Source organism: Equus caballus, unplaced genomic scaffold (assembly GCF_041296265.1).
Source record: "Equus caballus isolate H_3958 breed thoroughbred unplaced genomic scaffold, TB-T2T haplotype2-0000440, whole genome shotgun sequence".
In the NCBI taxonomy this organism is placed as follows: domain Eukaryota; kingdom Metazoa; phylum Chordata; class Mammalia; order Perissodactyla; family Equidae; genus Equus; species Equus caballus.
Window position 1 is genome coordinate 1,715,634 of NW_027222395.1, and position 18,608 is coordinate 1,734,241.

General features: G+C 37.0%; 1 pseudogene; it reads right to left on the reverse strand.

The window, feature by feature from the left end:
* Positions 1 to 14,012: 14,012 nt before the first annotated feature.
* LOC138923026 (olfactory receptor 5D13-like) lies at positions 14,013 to 14,945 on the reverse strand (annotated as a pseudogene).
* Between the last annotated feature and the right edge of the window lie 3,663 nt (positions 14,946 to 18,608).

Consider the following 18,608-nt stretch of genomic DNA (forward strand, 5'->3'; position numbering starts at 1 on the left):
TTACTGAAAGAAATTGATAATGACTTAAAGAAACGGAAAGATATTCCATGCACATGGATTGGAAGAATCAATGTAGTTAAAATGTCCATACTACCTAAAGCAATCTACAGATTCAATTCAATCCCAATTGGAATCCCAATGACATTCTTCACAGAAATAGAACACTCTGAAAAATTCATCTGGGGCAACAAAAGACCTCAGATAACCAAAGCAAGACTGAAAAACAAGAAGAAAGCTGGTGGCATTGCAATCCCTGACTTCAAAATATATTACAAAGCTGTAGTAAGCAAAACAGCATGGTACTGGTATAAAAACATGCATACAGACCAATGGAACAGAATTGAAAGCCCAGAAATAAAAACACACATCTATGGACAGCTAATCTTCAACAAAGGATCTAAGAACATACACTGGAGTATGGAAAGCCTCTTTAATAAAAGGTGCTGGGAAAACTGGACAGCCACATGCAAAAGAAAGAAAGTAGACCATTATTTTTCCCCATGCACAAAAATAGACTCAAAATGGGCCAAAGACTTGAAGGTAAGACCTGAAACCATAAAACTTCTGGAAGAGAATATAAGCAGTACACTCTTTGATATCAGACTTAAAAGGATCTTTTCGAATACCATGTCTACTCATATAAAGGGGGAAAAAACCAAAATAAATAAGTGGGACTTTATCAGACTAAAGAGCTTCTGGAAGGCAAAGAAAACTAAGATCAAAATGAAAAAACAGCCCACTAACTGGGATAAAATATTTGCAAGTCATATGTCTGATAAATAATCTCCATAATATATAAAGAGCTCGCAGAATTGAACTACAAAAAAGGAATCAAAAAGTGGGCAGACGAAATGAACAGACATTTGTCCAAAGAAGACATAGAGATGGCCAATAGGCACATGAAAAGATGCTCAACATCACTAATCATCAGGGAGATGCAAATCAAAACTACACTCAGATACCATCTTACATCCATTAGAATGGCTATAATCACCAAGATGAAAAATAACAAATGTTGGAGAGGTTGTGGAGAAAAGGGAACTCTCATCCACTGCTGGTGGGAATACAAACTGGTACATCCACTGTGGAAAACAGTATAGAGATTTCTCAAAAAATTAAAAGTAGAGTTACCATATGGCACAGCTATCTCACTACTGGGTATTAACCCAAAGAACCGGAAATCAGCAATTCAAAGAGACTTATGAACCCCTATGTTCATTGCAGCATTATTCACAATGGCCAAGACATGGAAGCAACCCAAGTGGCCTCTGGCTGATGACTGGCTAAAGAAGATGTGATATATATATATATGACGGAATACTACTCAGCCATAAAAAAGACAAAATCGTCCCATTTGCAACCACATGGATGAAGCTTGAGGACATTACGTTAAGCGAAATAAGCCAGAGAGAGAAATACAAACACAATATGATTTCACATATGTGTAGAATATAAACAAACTTATGGACAAGGAGAATAAATTAGTGCTTACCAGGGGAAGGGGGGTGGAGGGTGGGCACAAGCGGTGAAGGGGCATACTTATATGATGTATGACAAACAATAATGTCCAATGGAAATCTCACTGTGTTATAAGATATTATGACCACAATAGAAAATCATTATTGTAATTGGAAACATTGATTCACTTCAGTAAAACTAATTCACATTTTCTTCCAGATATGGACAATCTACTCTTCCAAGCTTGTATTGATACAATTGAATAATATATTCTCATACCTTCTTAAAAATGACAAATGTATTTTGGAAGCATATTTAACTCTCTAAAATCATTGGATATCAATCAATACATTGGTTCCACCACACCCAAAGCAATTAGAACCACTTATGTTTTGCTGGGCCCCTGACAACCTGGCTAACCCTTGCCACATGCTACCAGGAGCCCCTAACACAACAGAAGCTATTTATTACCTGGAATAAAATTATTCATTGTAGATGACATGACCTTGAGCCAGAATCCTAGGGATCTGCATCGGTATTCTCCCACTGGGAATGGCATGATTTCCACATGGCATCTGCTCCCCACCACTGACACCTCTGCACTCTGGACCAGCTCTGGAGACAATTTCTGCCACAGAGTCACTCAAAACTAAGAACTTTCTGTGTCACCTGGTGTATGAGTTTTCTATGCTGCACAGCAAATTATGACCGACCCAGTGGTTTAAACTAATACACATTTTTATTACACAGTTTCTACAGGGCAGCAGTCCAGGCACCACTTGGCTGGGTTTTCTAGACTCTCAAAGTTGCCATCAGGCTGCAATTCATGTGCCAGTGAGAGCTGTGGTTTCATAAGAGGCTCAGGCGGGGAAACATCCCCTTCCAAGCTCTTCAAGTTGTTGGCAGAATTCATCTGCTTGCAGACATAGGACTAATGTACCCATTTTCTTTCTGGCCAATGATCAGCAGCTACTTTCAGATCCTAGAAGCCACCGGCAGTTCCTTGTTACATGGGCCTCTCTGTAGGCTCTCTCAAAATGCGGCATCTTACTTCTTCAAAGCCAACGGTGAAAAGAGTCTTTCTAACTTCAGGGAGGGCCCAGTCTTTGATTTAAGAGCTTCAAATGATTTAAAAAAATGTCACTCAGGATAAACTCTCATTCAATTAACTCAATATTAAGAAATATTAGACCTTAATTACACATGCATAATTGTTCACCCTGCTATATAGCATAACCTAATCAAGAAAATGGCATCCCATTACCTTTGCCTCATCCTACTGGTTAGAAGCAAGTCACATGTCTCCCCTACACACAATGAGAGAAGATCACACAAAGGTATATACATCCGGAAGTGATAATAAATTACCTTAAGGGTTGTGCATCACATCTTGTATATGAGTCAGAGCACTGTTTCTGGGTGTGGAATGTCTTGCCTCTAAAATCTTGAAAGAGGTCCTCTAAAAGATGTGCTTTCTCTCTTCTGGTAGGGGACACAAGCTGCAATAATTTGTCTTTTATTTTGGACAGGATACTCTGGAATGCTTCTGATTTTTTCACCCCTGAACACATCACTGAACTGGTAGGTCCCTGAATCTCTTCTTCCCTTTGTGTCTCTCTACTGCTTTCAGCATAAGACCCACCTCTTGTTTATACTGTGTGGCTAGTATGGTGCTATCAGTGTAACGGGTTGGTGTACTGTTCTGTGGGATGTTCAGGTGATAGATATTTCTTCAAACTATGTAATGACAGAGGGCTACAGGGTTAAAATGGCCTTAAGCAAATCATTAAATAAATAATTTTATCCATCCCCTGAGAATGTGAATTGTCCCTGACTTCCTTTTAAAATTAAAAGGGAAAGTAATACATCTGCCAAATCAATGATTGCATGCTATATGCCTTAAGCCATATTCATCTGCTCAAGGGCTATTTGATTGAGTTTTCCAAACTCTACAGTCATTCTCCAAGAACTATCTGGTTTTCTTCTGCCTGAAGGCCTCTTTATGGTTTCTCATACTGTAAGTTCACTGAAGACATTTCCTTAGCTTTTTTGGTATGAGAAGGCTTTCCTCCACCTATATCTTTAAAGAAGATTTCTTAGGAGTAAGATCAGAGCTCTACAGTTATTTTCTTTTCCAATTTACCAATGTCCCTCATTGTCTTCTATCTTCCATCATTCATCGAAGGGTCAGTTCATGGTCTTTCACTTCAGATAGGAAGAGTGCATCACTGAAGACAACAATTCACCTGAAATAACATTTTTAAAAAGGTGAATTCCAAATCTATTTTTAAAGAGATAAATAGAAGTAATCAGGACTAGATAATTAAAGTATCGGGGAGAGAAAAGACCTTCTTTGGTGAGCTGGCAGTCATCAGCTGTTTCCCTCACTGAACACATTTTCTGATTCTGGAAACAGACTAATTTTTAGGTTTGGCACTTGCAGAGAACAGAAGGAATCCAGCAGTCCTTTGTGGACCCCCAAGAATTTAATGATGAATTGAAAACTAAAGAAACCCAAAACTCAAGACGTATTTTCACCAGAGGGCATTAATTATTTTTCTGGGTTGTGTGGGAGGTTGGGGATCTGAACCAGAGAGGCAGATTGAAATACCCTACAGAAATGTCATAGTGTTTAGGAGAAAAATTCTGACTAGAAAATTAAGGCCTTCCACAAAAACTTGACCATCTCCACCTCACTGTCTGCTGTTAAGCTGCATTGGGCAGCAGGAGAAAGAACTAAACACAAACTTCAGAGGGTAGAGCTCAACCTTTATCAGCTTTTCAAATCTGAGGGAGATCAGCCCTGCCAGGTCTCAGTCAAAACCCAAGCCACACTCAGGGACAGGGATGCCCACAGAGTGCCTGAGTCAAGGAAACTTTTCCCTGTAGCCTGCTGATTTCAATAGCTTCTTTATTCCTCTCTGGAAGACCTCTCTTCTCCCTTTTATACCAACAATCCTTCTAGTACGTTTATGCCACGTCACTAATCTAATTTCCCTCTCTGGAAAAACCAAAATAATTGTTTTCTTGTCCTGAGCAGACATTGACATATATGCAGGGCCTATCTTTTCTCAGAATTAATAGAAATTTGAAAGTCATTTCTTTGTGAACAAACTACACTCACATCTTGAATGTCAAAATGACAATTACATGAGAAGACAATTATACCTCATCAGTACAATTCTCAAGGGCTTGATAACATAGATATTATGAGAAGGTCATCAAAGGCCAGTGCAGAAGAAGATTTACACACCTTAACAAGTATATGTATATTGTACTATTATACACGCACACACACACACACACACACACACACATTTCTTTACTTTAAAGTGACAAGATCTTTCTGAATCTTTTCTGCCATCTCCTGTTTACCCTGGATAACTCTGTAGAAACAGCACTTCATGGAAAACCCACCTCTTCTAGGAAAGTCACTTTTTAAAAGAACAAAGTCAAAAAAGTTCATAAAAGGACAAAAATAGCAACACACATCACTCTCCCTACCTTTCCCCTCCCTGTATCATGGCATATACCAGAGAGAACAATTTTCTCCTAATTTAAAATATTGGATCTCCTTTCTCGTGGGTGAAGACCTAGGAAAGGTATTGTTGAGTCATATGAGAAGTGTTTGTGTGACTTCATATACCTATTACTCCCAGCTGAAATGTCTGAGCATTCCGCTGGCCTCAAGTTTTCACGAATACTTGGCATTTCAGTCATATTAATTTCAGCCAATCTAATTGGTGTGCAGTAGTATCTGAGAGTGGTTTTAATGAAAATTTCAGTGATGACTAATAATGTTTAGTATATTTTCATGAGTTTATAGATGATTTATATGCTTTGTTTTGTCAAGTAACTGCTCAAATATTTTATCAATTCTTTAGATGGTTTGTCTTCTTGTTTTGAGTACAAAGAGTTCTTTAAATGATCTATATACAAAATCTTTGTCAAATATATGTCTGAAAATATTTAGTCATAGTCTGTGGCTTAACATTTTCATTTTCTTCTTGATGTCTTTCACCATTTGACAATTTTTACCAGAAGTTCTTTAAGTTGATGAAGTTCCTTTTATCAATTTTTTGATGATCTATCCCTTCTGTGTTTTATCTAACAAAATATCTGCCTCAAATTTCTGAATACTTTTCAGCATTTTATACTAAAATTTTGTAGTTTTAATTTTTTTATTGAGTTCATAATAGTTTATATCAATGTGAAATTTCAGTGTACATTATTTCTTGACTATCAGCACATAAGTGCTTCCTTTTACTTCCTGTGCCCACCCACCATCTCCTTTCCCCTGGTAACCACTGAACTGTTGTCTTTGTCCATGTGTTTGTCTATATTCCACATATGAGTGAAATCATCTGGCATTTGTCTTTCTCAGTCTGGCTTGTTTCCCTTAGCATAATTGCCCCCAGGTCCTGCCATGTTGTTGCAATGGGAAGACCTTGTCTTGTTTTATGGCTGAGCAGTATCCCACTGTATATATATTTTTCTTTATCCAATCATCATTCGATGGTTTGATGGGCACTTGGGTTGTTTCCATGTCTTGGCTATTGTGAATAGTGCTGCAACAAGTATAGTGGTGCATATGTTACTTTGGGTCATTGATTTCAAGTTGTTTGGGTAGATGCCCAGTAGTGGGTTAGCTGGGTTATATGGTAGTTCTATTTTTAGTTTTTTGAGGAATCTCTATAGTGTTTTCCACAGTGGCTGCACCAGTTTGCATTCCCACTGGCATTATATGAGGGTTCCTGCCTGGAGCCGTGGCTACATCATTTGATCAGCTGTTTGACAGGGTCCAGCAGATTAACGCCAAGGGGTGCAGGGTCGCCCCTTGGTGAACAATAACCGGCCGGCCCCTCACATAGTTCTGAAACCTGTGCTGCTTCTAATTGACCTTCATTCCTTTTCCTTTCTTAACTTCTAGTTTTCACTCCTTTGGGTGGCTGCTTGGGAGGCACTACCTCCCGGGAGAATTAAATATAGTAAGAGAATGTGACCACCTGCCAGAAACTTTTAAGATATTTTTCAGTTAATTAATGGAGAAGCACACAGTCCCTTTTGAGACAAGCAGAGAGGAATCCCGCCCAGATAAGATGTCGAATTAGGTTTACAGCCTCCATCTGGTTAATGTTTCCTTCTCCCTCCAGTTCTTTATTTAAATATATATATGCATTGTCCTTCTAAGTTGGCTGGTTAATTGGATGATCAAGAAGTATCTACATATTATTCTTGACCTTCTGCTTTCTGTTAAAATGTTATAGAGATTTTCTCCTAAAAGCAATAAATAATAAATAATTGATGAGTAGAAGGGCCGAGGGGTGCAGAGATGCCCCTCGGTGAAGGATGGCCTGCCGACACCCCTGATATTTTCTGAATTATATGCATGCTTTCTATCAAGGTTATGTCTATACTTATTTCTGTTTTTCATTCTTGAAGATATATAGTTTAGCTTAGCTTTTCAGCCCTTTACTTTACTAACAAAATGATACTTTCTCTGGCAGTGTGCTTAAGGGACTGTTAGCTCTACAATCTAAAAGACAAAGGAATGCTTTCACCCCCTAAAGGGCACAAAAACGTAAAGATGTTTAACTTCCCGCTGAGAATGCAGATAGCCCTTGGAATAAGATACCCTGGAGTCGCCTTTTGTTCCCATTAACCATCTACACTAATGGCATAAATGATTGAGGGAGGCAGGGATGGCTCCCCCAGGATGTAACCAGACGGACTGCTGTCCTGTCTGGAGGCCTGGACCTTCTCTCTTTGATTTAACTTTACCATGAATTACAACAGATGTCTAGGTACCTATCTCTTTTAGCTTAGAGACAACAAACACTAGTTAATTGCGAAGAAGACTACCATTAACCTTATGCTCTATAGAATAGAATGTTAATAAATATTCTTGTGCTCATTTTTTACTTCCTTATCTCTCTGAGAATATTTGTAGAGCTATTTCTGTATTAATCCTGAAAACATATAAACGACACTTGTGCACAGTAAACTTGGACTTGCTAACACCAACCCAAGTCTCACATCCTCTTTATTTTCCCCTCATTGCGCCGACGCCGTCCATCCCTCAGGAACCTGGACTCAGCCGGGGTGGGACCCCGGCAGGTTCCATTTTCTCCACAACCTCTCCACCACTTGTTACTTTTGGTCTTAGTGATTATAGTGATTTTAACATGCGTAAGGTGGTATCTTAGTGTAATTTGATTTGCATTTCCCTGATGATTACTGATGTTGAACATCTTTTCATGTGTTTATTGGCCATTTGTATATCTTCTGCAGAAAAATGTCTGTTCGTATCCTCTGCCCACTTTTTGATCGGGCTGTTTTTATGTTGTTCAGTTGTGTGAGTTCCTTATTTATTATGGAGATTAACCCCTTGTCAGATATATGATTTGCAAATATTTCCTCCCAAGTGGTGGGTTGTATTTTATTTTGATCCTAGTTTCTTTTGCCTTGCAGAAGCTCTTAGTCTGATGAACTCCCACTTGTTTATTTTGTTTTGTTTGCCTCGGCTGAGAAGACATGATATTCAAAAGATCCTTTTAAGTTTGATGTCCAAGAATGTATTACCTATATTATCTTTCAGGAGTTTTATGGTTTCGGGACTTATATTCAAGTCTTTGGTCAATTTTGAGTTTGTTTTTGTCTATGGCATGAGATAATGGTCTACCTTCATTCTTTTCCATCTGGCTGTCCAGTTTTCCCAACACCATTTATTGAAGAGACTGTCTTTTCTCCATTGTATGCTCCTGGCACCTTTGTTGAAGATTAGCTGTCCATACATGTGTGGTTTTATTACCGGGCTTTCAGTTCTGCTCCCTCGATTTGTGTGCCTGTTTTTGTACCTGCACCATGCCGTTTGGATCACTATGGCTTTGTAGTACCCTTTAGAGTCAGGGATTGTGATGCCTCCAGTTTTGCTCTTTTTTCTCAGGATTGCTTTAGCAAGTTGGAGTCTTTGGTTTCCCCTTATGAATTTTAGAATTCTTTCTTCTATTTCCATGAAGAATGTCATTAGGATTCTGATTGGGATTACATTGAATTTGTAGATTGCTTTTGGTAGTATGGACATTTTAACTATGTTTATTCTTCCAAACCATGTGCAAGGAATCCCTTTCCATCTCTTTATGCCATTATCAATTTCTTTCAGTAATGTCTTATAGTTTTCATTGTATAAGTCCTGCACCACCTTGGTTAAATTTATTCCTAGACACTTTACTCTTTTGTTGCAATTGTAAATGGAATTGTATTATTGAGTTCTCTTTCTATAAGTTCATTATTAGAGTATAGAAGAGCAACTGATTTTTGTCAGTTGATTTTGTACCCTGAAATTTTACTGTAGTTGTTATTTCTAATAGTTTTCCAATGGATTCTTTAGGGTTTTCTATATATAAGATCATGCTGTCTGCAAACAGCAGGTGTTTCACATCTTCACTCCCTATTTGGATTCCTTTTTCTCCTTTCTCTTGCTTAATTGCTCTGGGCAAAACCTCCAGTGCTATACCGAATAAGAGTGGCGAGAGTGGGCATCTTTATCTTGTTCCTGTTCTCAGAGGGATAGTGTTCAGGTTTTGCCCATTGAGTATGATGTTGGCTGTGGGTTTGTCATATATGACCTTTATTGTGTTGAGGTAATTTCCTTCTATCTCCATTTTGTTAAGAGTTTTATCAAAAGTGGTTGTAGGATCTTGTCAAATGCTTTCTCTACATCTATTGAGATGATCATGTGGTTTTTATTCCTCAATTTTTGATGTAGTGTACTACAATGACTGATTTACAGATGTTGAACCATACCTGTGCCCCTGGTATACATCCCACTTGATCGTGATGTATGATTATTTTGATGTATTGCTGAATTCAGGTTGCCAACATTTTGTTGAGGACTTTTGCATCTATGTTCATCAACAATGTTGGCCTTTAGTTTTCCTTTTTTTGTCTTGTCCTTGTCAGGCTTTGGTATCAGAGTGGTGTCAGCCTCATAGAATGTGTTAGGAACTGTTTCATCTTCCCTAATGTTTTGGAATAGCTTGAGTAGAATAGGTATTAAATCTTCTCTAAAAGTTTGCTAGAATTCCCCAGGAAAGTCATCTGGTCCTGGATTTTCATTCTTTGGGATGCTTTTGATTATTGTTTTATCTCTTTCCTTGTTATTGATCTATTCAGATTATCTCTTTCTTCATGATTCAGCTTTGGGAAGTTGTAAGAGTCTAAGAATTTTTCCATTTCCTCTAGATTATCTGTTTTGTTAGCATACAGTTTTTCTTAATATTCTCTTGTAATCCATTGTATTTCTGTAGTGTCCATTATTTCTCCTCTTTCATTTCTAATTTTGTTTATCTGAGATTACTCTATTTTTTCTCTGTGTAAGTCTGGCTAGGGGGTTGTCAATTTTGTTTGTATTCTTAATGATAATTAAGAATCTTATGCAAAGCTCTTTGTTTCATTGATCCTTTCTACTACCTTTTTTGTTTCAATAGCACTTATTTATGCTCTGATTTTTATTATTTCTCTCCTATTGACTTTGCACTTTGTTTTTTCTTCTTTTTCTAATTCAGTTAGGTGTAATTTCAGATTACTTATTTTGGGTTTTCTCGTTTGTTAAGGCATGCCTGTACTGCGATGAATTTCCCTCTTAATACAGCTTTTGCTGCATCCCAAATGAGTTGGTATTGTATGTTATCATTTTCATTTGTCTCCAGATATTTTTCAGTTTCTCTTCTAATTCCTTCAATGATTCATTGCTTGTTCAATAGCATGTTATTTACCCTCCACATCTTCCCTTTCTCAGCTTTTTTCTTGTAATTAATTTCTAGCTTTATAGCATTGTGATTGGAAAGGTGCTTGTTATTATTTCCATTTTCTTAAATTTATTGATGCTTGCCCAGCTTCCCAGGATATGGTATATCTTTGAGAACGTTCCATGACATTTGTGAAGAATATGTATTCTGCTGTTATTGGATAGAGTATTGTATATATGACTATTAAGTCCAAATGGTTTGGCTTTTCATTTAATTTCACTGTTTCCTTGTTGATTTTAAATCTGGATGACCTATCCATTGATGTGAGTGGAGTGTTGAGGTCCAGTACTAATATTGTGTTATTATTAATATCTTCTCTTAGATTTGTTAATAGTTGCTTTATGAACTTTGGTGTTCCTGTGTTGGGTACATAGATATTTGTAAGTGTTATTTTTTTTCTCGATGGAGTGTCACTTTGATCATTATATACTGCCCCTCTTTGTCACTCTTTGCTTGTCTTATCTTGAAGTCTACTTTGTCTAATATAAGTATTGTGACACCTGCTTTCTTTTGTTTGCCATTAGCTTGGAGTATCATCTTCCATGCCTTCATGCTGACCCTGTGTTTTTCATTGGAGCTGAGATGTGTTTCCTAGAGGTAGCGCATTGTTGGGTCTTGTTCTTTAATCCATCTTGCCACTCGGTGTCTTTTTATTACAGAAGTCAATCCATTTACGTCTAGGGTGATTATCAGTATACCAGGGCTTAATCCTGTCATATTTTCACTCATTTTCTGATTCTCCTGCATTCCCTTTGTTTCTCATCCTGTGTGTTTTGGTCTACCACTGAATTATGTAGTTTTTTATGATATGTTTCCCTTCTTTCTCCTTATTTATTATTTTGTCTCTGTTCTGCTTTTTTGTTTAGTGGTTCACATGAGGTTTGTATTCAGAATCTCATGTATAAGATAGTCCATTTTTTGATGGCCTCTTAATTCCTTAGTCTAAACCAATTTGGTCCCTTTCCTCCTCCCCTCCTAAGTTGTTTATCTTTCATGTTATTGCATTTTGTGTTGTGAGTTTGTGGTTCGCGTGACGAGATTATCATTGTTTTTGGTGTTTTCCTTTCCTTTATCTTTAATGATATACTTGAATATTTCCTATCCTATTCTGATTTTGTGTACCTTTTCATCTCCTTACTGTGTGATTTGTAACAACTTTCTCCCTTTTTTTCAGGGATGAGGGCTTTCTTGAATATTTCTTGTGGGGGTGGGGGTCTTGTGGCTATGAGCTCCCTTAGCTTTTGTTTGTATGGGAAAGTTTTTGTTTCTCCATCATATCTGAAGGATATCTTTGCTAGATAGAGTATTCTTGGCTGAAAATTTTTGTCTTTCAAATATTTGAATATGTCATTCCATTCTTTCCCAGCTTGTAAGGTTTCTGTAGAGAAATCCACTGAAATCCTGATAGGGGTTCCTTTATAGGTTATTTTCTTCTGCCTTGATCCCCTTAGTATTCTTTCTTTGTCATTCATTTTTGCCAGTTTTACTATTATATGCCTTGCAGTAGGTCTTTTTACATGGCATATCTAGGATATCTGGAAGACTCTTCCACACATACTTCCACCTCCTTCTCCAAGTTTGTGAAGTTGGCTGTTATTATATTTTTGAACAGACTTTCTGCTCCATTCTTCACTTCTTCTGGAATACCTATGATTCTTATGTTGCATTTCCTAATTAAGCTTGATATTTCTCAGAGACTTTCTTCATTTCTTATTAGTCTTAGCTCTCTCTCCTCCTCTGTGTGGAACATTTCAACATGTCTGTCTTTGATTATGCTGATACACTCCTCTATGATGTCCACTTGAGCATTAAGGGAATCCATATTTTGTTTTATCTCTTCCATCATGTCTTTCATCTCTAATATTTCTGATTGGTTCTTCTTTATAGTTTCCATCTCTTTTGTGATGTAGCTCCTGACTCGTTGAATTGTTTCTCTACAGCCTCTTTTACTTCTTTGAGTTTTTTGGTGATAGATATTTTGAATTCATTGTCATTTAGGTTACATATTTCTGTGTCCTCAGGACCAAATTCTGGGTACTTGTCATATTCTCTCTGGTCTGGTGATTTGACATACTATTTGATATTGCTAGATGAGGCAGGTCGTATCTTAGGCAACTTGATATTATGTGGTTGCGGTTACCACCTATCACCACTGGTGGATGTCAAGAGCCAGATATCCTGAGCCCTCTGCCTTCCGCCAAGATCCCAGGCAGTGGAGTGGGCACAGGGCTGGTGAGGGGAAAGGGTGCTTTCTCTTGCATGCTTTCTTGGGTTTCTCGCTCCTGCTATCTGCTTTCCTGGGGTGTGTGCTTGATGAGCCCACTGTTGTGAAAGCTCTTGCCCCACTAGAGGTCTTCTAGGTAGGCTGCCAGACCTTGGGGGTCCATGAGGTTCCCACAAATGAGCGTCCCCTCTCCCCTTTCTTCCCTCTAAGAGCCTCCTGACGTTGTGGATCACAGTGTATTAGGTGAGGGAGCAAAGTTTTCTCTTACCCTGGTCCAGCTCTTCTGAGGGGACTCCAACCTCTCCACCCTCCATTGTATGGCTGTGTGGGTCTCTCCAATGTTTTTGTGTCGTGTTAAAATGTCCTCTGTTGGAATATCAGTGTCCCTTTTCATTGTATGTTCTAGGGGAGAGGATCCCAAGCAAGTTCACTCTGCCATGACGCTAGCATCACTCCTGAGGTTTTAATTTCTATGTTTAGATCTATGATCCATTTCATTTAATTTGAGGTAATAGATGTGTATGGTGTAAAATAAAAGTTATAAAAGTTAAGGCTCACTTACCCATATGTATATTCAGTTATCTTACAATTATTTGTTGAAAATCATCCTTTCTTCATTGAATTATAATGACACATTTGTTCAAATTCAAATGACAAGATATGCTTGAGCTCACTTCTGGTCTTTATTACTGTCCTACTGCCTTTATTATACAATTTTTTTTGAATAAAATACGATATAATTTTAGAGAAAGCAGAACAATACTTTATTCAATTTTGTTTGCTTGTCAATTGGCTAGAATTTTCATGAGTAAAAGACAACTTCTGCCATTCAATACAATAAAGAGCATAATATTCATTGCTGTACAAGGTATAGTAAGCTTAAGCATTTTGTTACATCCAGCTCTGGAATATGAGCTTCCTAATTACTATTATAAGGAACCGTTCTTGATCTGCACGTATTTGTTAAGCTGAGAATTAGTTTTACTTTGGAAACACACATAAAAAATTACACCAAATGACAAAGTATTTAAAAATAATTTACATATGTTAGAAAATATGGGGGCCAGCCCAGTGGCACAGCTGTTAAGTTTACCTGTTCTGCTTCAGTGGCCCCTGGTTTGCTGGGTCATTTCCTGGGTGTGGACATGGCACTGCTTGTCAAGCATGCTGTGGCAGGTGTCCCACATATAAATCAGAGGAAGATGGGCATGGATGTTAGCTCAGCACCAGTCCTCCTCAGCAAAATGAGGAGGACTGGTAGAAGAATTTAGCTCAGGGGTAATTTTCCTCAAAAACAAATTGCAAAATGTGGTCCAAGAATTTTAATTTGTAAAATTTTGATTTACATGTGGCTTAGAGAAATTTAAAAAAAAAATATGCAAAAATCCGTAATCATAAGATGTTATACTGTCATAGATATATTAACTAACATCTTATTGACTAAATAGATGGAATCATCAACTTCACTATAAGAGTTAAACAATCTGAGCATAGAAAATAATTTTTTAGAATTACAAAATTTAATCTAACAATATTACATTGTTTTGGCAAAGCAATTTTCTGACAACTAATTTTCTGAATGTGTCTTTCACATCTTTTTCCCTAAGGCTGTAGGTCAAAGGATTCAGCATGGGAATCACCACCATGTAAAACATAGATGCCACTTTAACTGTAAGCCAAGAAGTTTTAGGAGTAGGGATACAACATAGGGAAATGTTGGTTCCATGGAAGATGGTGATGGCTGTCAGGTGAGAGGCACAAGAGGAGAAGGTTTTCTGGCCCCCACTCTCAGAAGGTTCCTCACAACAGTAATAAAAATGACTATATAAGACATCAGAATAATTGTCAGGCTGCTCACCTCATTGAATAGGGCAATAATAAAATGCAGCACGTGGCTTATATCAAAGCAGGAGACAGAAATAATTATGCTATTTCTATAGCATATGCTGGAAAGCAATGCTAGAAGAAAATATGTGTCTGCCAGGGAACACATTACACCCCATGAGTAACACCCAGCCACCAGCAGAGCACATGCTTCTGGGACATAGTAGTGATGTAGAGCAAGGGAGGACAAACTGCCACAGAATGGTCATAGGTCATCACTGCCAACTTGAAAGTTTCTATTACTCTAAATATACAAGCAAAACAAAACTGTAGAATGCAACTAGAGAAAGAGATGGTTCTATCTTCCACAATCAAGTTCTCTAACAATTTATGTGTTACTATGGTGGAATAAAAGAAGTGTACAAAGGGCAAGTGACTGAAGGAAAAGTACATGATTGTGTGGATTTGGAGGTTGATCTTGATGATTATTTTCAAGCCAAACCCCCCACTGCAGTGACTGTGTCGATAGACAAGAAAACCAGGAAGAGTGAAACCTGGAGTTCTGGGTATTCTACAAAACTCAGGAGAATAAAAGTGGGTATGATGCTTTCAATTCCTTCAGATAACATCACGATTCTTGTTAAATAAAGAACCAAAGGTTATGCCTGAAAAGCAAAACTGAATAGAAGGGAGAAATAGAGAGAAGAAAGAGGCTTCATATGTCTGTGTGTAGTTGCTATGTAGAGCAGTGATTCTCAAAGTGTGGCCCCCAAACCAGCAGCAGCAGGAGCTCCTGAGAATTTGTTAGGGATGCAAATTCTCTATCCACATCACGAACTTCTGAACCCACAACTCTGGGATGGGACCCACAATTCGTGATTTGATCAGTCCTCCAGGCAATTTTGATGCCTTCTAAGTTATGAGAACTAGTGGTATGGAAAGTATATAGTAATAATTGTATTGTTTAAAATTCAGCCCTTGTTAGTATAATTAATACAGCACTGAAATTTAAATTTAGAGCCAAAAGAAATTGTAAAGCAGAGAAGCAAGAGAGGCAGAACAGAAGCACAGAGTACTCTGTTTACAGTTCTAAGAATATGCTAAGGATCCAGGAGATCAAATTACATTGCCAATAGTGCCAAATAATCTTAGTATTAATTATTTTATTTTTGACCTTTCATAGACATAACACAGAATTAAATACCCATAGAATTTATGAGTTGGAATAAATCTTAAAATGTAACTGGTTTGTGCCTTCCAGCTAATGCTTAGGAATTCATTACAGAATTTTATACATGAAATGATCGTGTGCACTCCATCAAAACCTCCATTAATGGTACAATTCCTCCTGGGGTAATTTTGTGAATCTTTTGTTGACACTTTGATTAGCATTTATTTTATTAATTAAAGTTAATTAAGTTTCAATTAACTATTTGCTAATGTGTTTTTATGTCATCCACTCTGATATATATATATATTATTAAATTATAAATAGATCATATAAATTATGTATATATGATATTGATATTTTTAACAAACGTGACAGTATATTTCAATGGATATGCTAGTAAAATAGCATTATATTTCCAGGACATAAGAGATCTCAGAGGATACAAAGAAAAAGTTAAAAGCTGAATTCACAGTCTAAATTCTGCCAAATTCTGGGTCTTATATCTGCCTCCTTGACTATGAAGATATAGAATACAGAGAATTATAATTGAGTGTTACTCAATTGGCCACAAACTATGCAATTAGTTGAAACACTGTCTCCTATGTCATTGTGGTAGGTGCATTTTCTTCTAAATCTTGAGAAAATCACATCGTCACTTCTATCCCATTAATTACTTGTAGATATGGAATTATTGAAATAATACATTTCGATGGAAGAAAACATAAACTGTAGAATTTTAAATAAAAGAAAAGGGAGAATGCAGAAATAGCTGTTCTTACCTCAACTGTATTTCAAATTTCACATTCAAGTTTAGAGTGGAGAATCTTGGCCAATGCTACCTTAAACAAAGGATGAAGGTGACCTTTGTCAGTGATATAATGTGGAGATAATTTACCCACCTGATATTATGTGATGAGAAAAGCTTCACCTCTATGACATTCTTCCCCCTGAATCCATAATCCCAGCTTAATATGAGAAAATCATCAGGCAAACTCATACTTGGAAACATTCTACAGAATGTCTAGCCGGCACAACTTGGGACTTTCAAAGTCAATCATAGTAGGAAAGAGTGAAAAATTTTCACAGACCTGAAGAAGCTGGGGAGACATGACAACATTAAATGCAATGTGGTACCCTAGATTGAATCCCAGAAAAGAAAGAAGAAATTAATGGGAAAAAACTGATGGAATCCAAATAAAGTCTGGATTTTAGTGACCATAATTCATCAATGTTTCTCATTTTTAATTTTATTTTATTGCGGCAAGAACACTTAACATGAGATCTACCCTCTGAAGAGATTTTTTTCAGTCTACAATACAGTATTGTTGAGTACAGATAGAATTTTGTTTGGCAAATCTCTAGAATTTATTCATCTTGCTTAAATGAAATTTTATGCCCATTGATTTGTAGCTGCCCATTTCCCCATCCCCCAGTCCTTGTCAACTGTCATGCTACTCTTTGTTTCTATGAATTTGATTAATTTATATCCTTCATATAAGTGGAATCACACAGTATACGTCTTTCTGTGACTGGTTTATTCCACTACCATAATGTCCACAAGGTTCATCCATGCAGTCACATATTGCAGAATGTCCTTATTTTTAAAGACTGTATTCCATTGTATGTACATGCCGCATCTTCTTTATCCATTTATCTGTCCAAAGACATTTAGGTTGTTTCCAAATCTTGACTATTGTAAATAGTTCTGCAATAAATATGGGAATGCCAACATCTCTTTGAAATCTGGATTTCAATTCTTTTGGATAAATACCCCAAAGCAGGATTACTGGCTCATAGAGTAGTTCAGTTTTTAACTTTGTGAAGAACCTCCATACTCTTTTCCATAGCAGCCATACATTTTGCATTCCCACCAATAAGGCACAAGGGTTTCCAGTTCTCTGTGTCATAGACAACTCTTGTCTTCTGCCTTTTGATAAGAGCCATCCTGACGAGATATCTTTGTGATTTTGATTTACAATTCCCTGATGATTAGAAACATTGTACATTTTTTTCTTACACCTACTGGTCACTGATATATCTTCTTAGAAGAAATGTCAAAATCAAGTCCTTTGCCAACTTTTTAATTGGGGTATTAGTTTTTTTCCTATTGAGTTGTATGAGTTCCTTAGTATGTATTGGCCATTAATCTTCTTATCAGAGGTATGGTTTGCAAATATTTTCTCCATTATGTAGGTTGCCTTTACATTCTGTTTATTGTTTCCCTTGCTGTGCAGAAGCTTTTGACGCATGTATAATGGTAATTGTGTAAGATGTTAACAATGTGGATAATTGAGTGAGGTATGAAAACCCTCTGAAATCTCTTTACAATTTATTTTGTAAATTGTAAATTATTAAATACTTTAAAATTTATTTTAAAAACATCAACATTCATATTAATAAACTTATTTCATTGGATCTCCACCACCAGAGCCAGCACTGCTTTATGCCAAGATACCATCACCTCCAGACTGAAATGTTGTAAATGCAGCAAGTACCATCTCAGCATCCACTTTCACCCCAACTCTGAATCATTTTGGTACAACCATTTGCCAGACTTCTTTTAATATCTCTGGTTTGGGTGCGTCTGGGATGCTAGGGGCGTTGGGGGGTAGTAATTAACATTTTTGAGCTCTTAATTACTAACTAAATAAGAACTCATTTAGTGAATGCAAATCTACATACTATTTCCTAATAATACACAGATTTCACAAAGAAGTAAACAGGATATAAAAATTCTAATTCCATAGGCCCCAAACTTGGGACATAGAGGATGCAGGATTCAGTTACTATCTCCTTCATGTAAAAGATGCTACAAAATCACAGCAGTCTGAGGACTTGCTTCAGTCACAGCAATTTTCTTAAGGTTGTGCTTTGATTTGATTTCCTTCCTTTGCATGTCTCCCTACCAAATTCTCAATTTCCCACTACATTTTATTTAGCTGGTATCTAGCTCAGCTACACATTCAAAATACTTGTGAAATAAAAAGAAGAAAATAAATATCTTACTTAATTTTAGTCATTTATATTTGCAAATAGTAATTGCAATTTACAAAGCAACTCTGTAAATATTGCTCAGTTAATTTTTGGAAAAAAAGTGGAATTAGTAGGAGATTCTAATGCT